Genomic DNA, 381 nt, shown 5'->3' on the forward strand with positions numbered 1-381 from the left:
TAGTAAAAGTTGGTTTAGATGTTTCTACTTTTCATAACATTGTGGATATAAGTATTACCAAGTCTTTTCAGTGCAGCTAAACTACTGTACCATCAGTCCCTGTTTGTAGGTTTTGATAGCAGAACTGAGTTGAGTTGACCTACAACCCTTTTCCATACAAACTGATTCAATGCTATGTCTGAAAGCCAAGTCATTAGCTTCCCTAAGACAAATGCTGGTACTGATGAGTAGTATCCCAGCGTCTCTTCCTTATTTCCCTTCTTCCCTCACAAAACAGACTGGAAGCTTCATTTGAACAAATGAAAAGCAGACAGTATTTCAACACACCTGGAAGGTTGCTTACTGGAGTGGTGGGTGTCTTGGCTGGTGGAAGCCTGGAAG

The sequence above is a fragment of the Trachemys scripta genome, chromosome 18 (genome assembly GCF_013100865.1).
Source record: "Trachemys scripta elegans isolate TJP31775 chromosome 18, CAS_Tse_1.0, whole genome shotgun sequence".
In the NCBI taxonomy this organism is placed as follows: Eukaryota; Metazoa; Chordata; order Testudines; family Emydidae; genus Trachemys; species Trachemys scripta.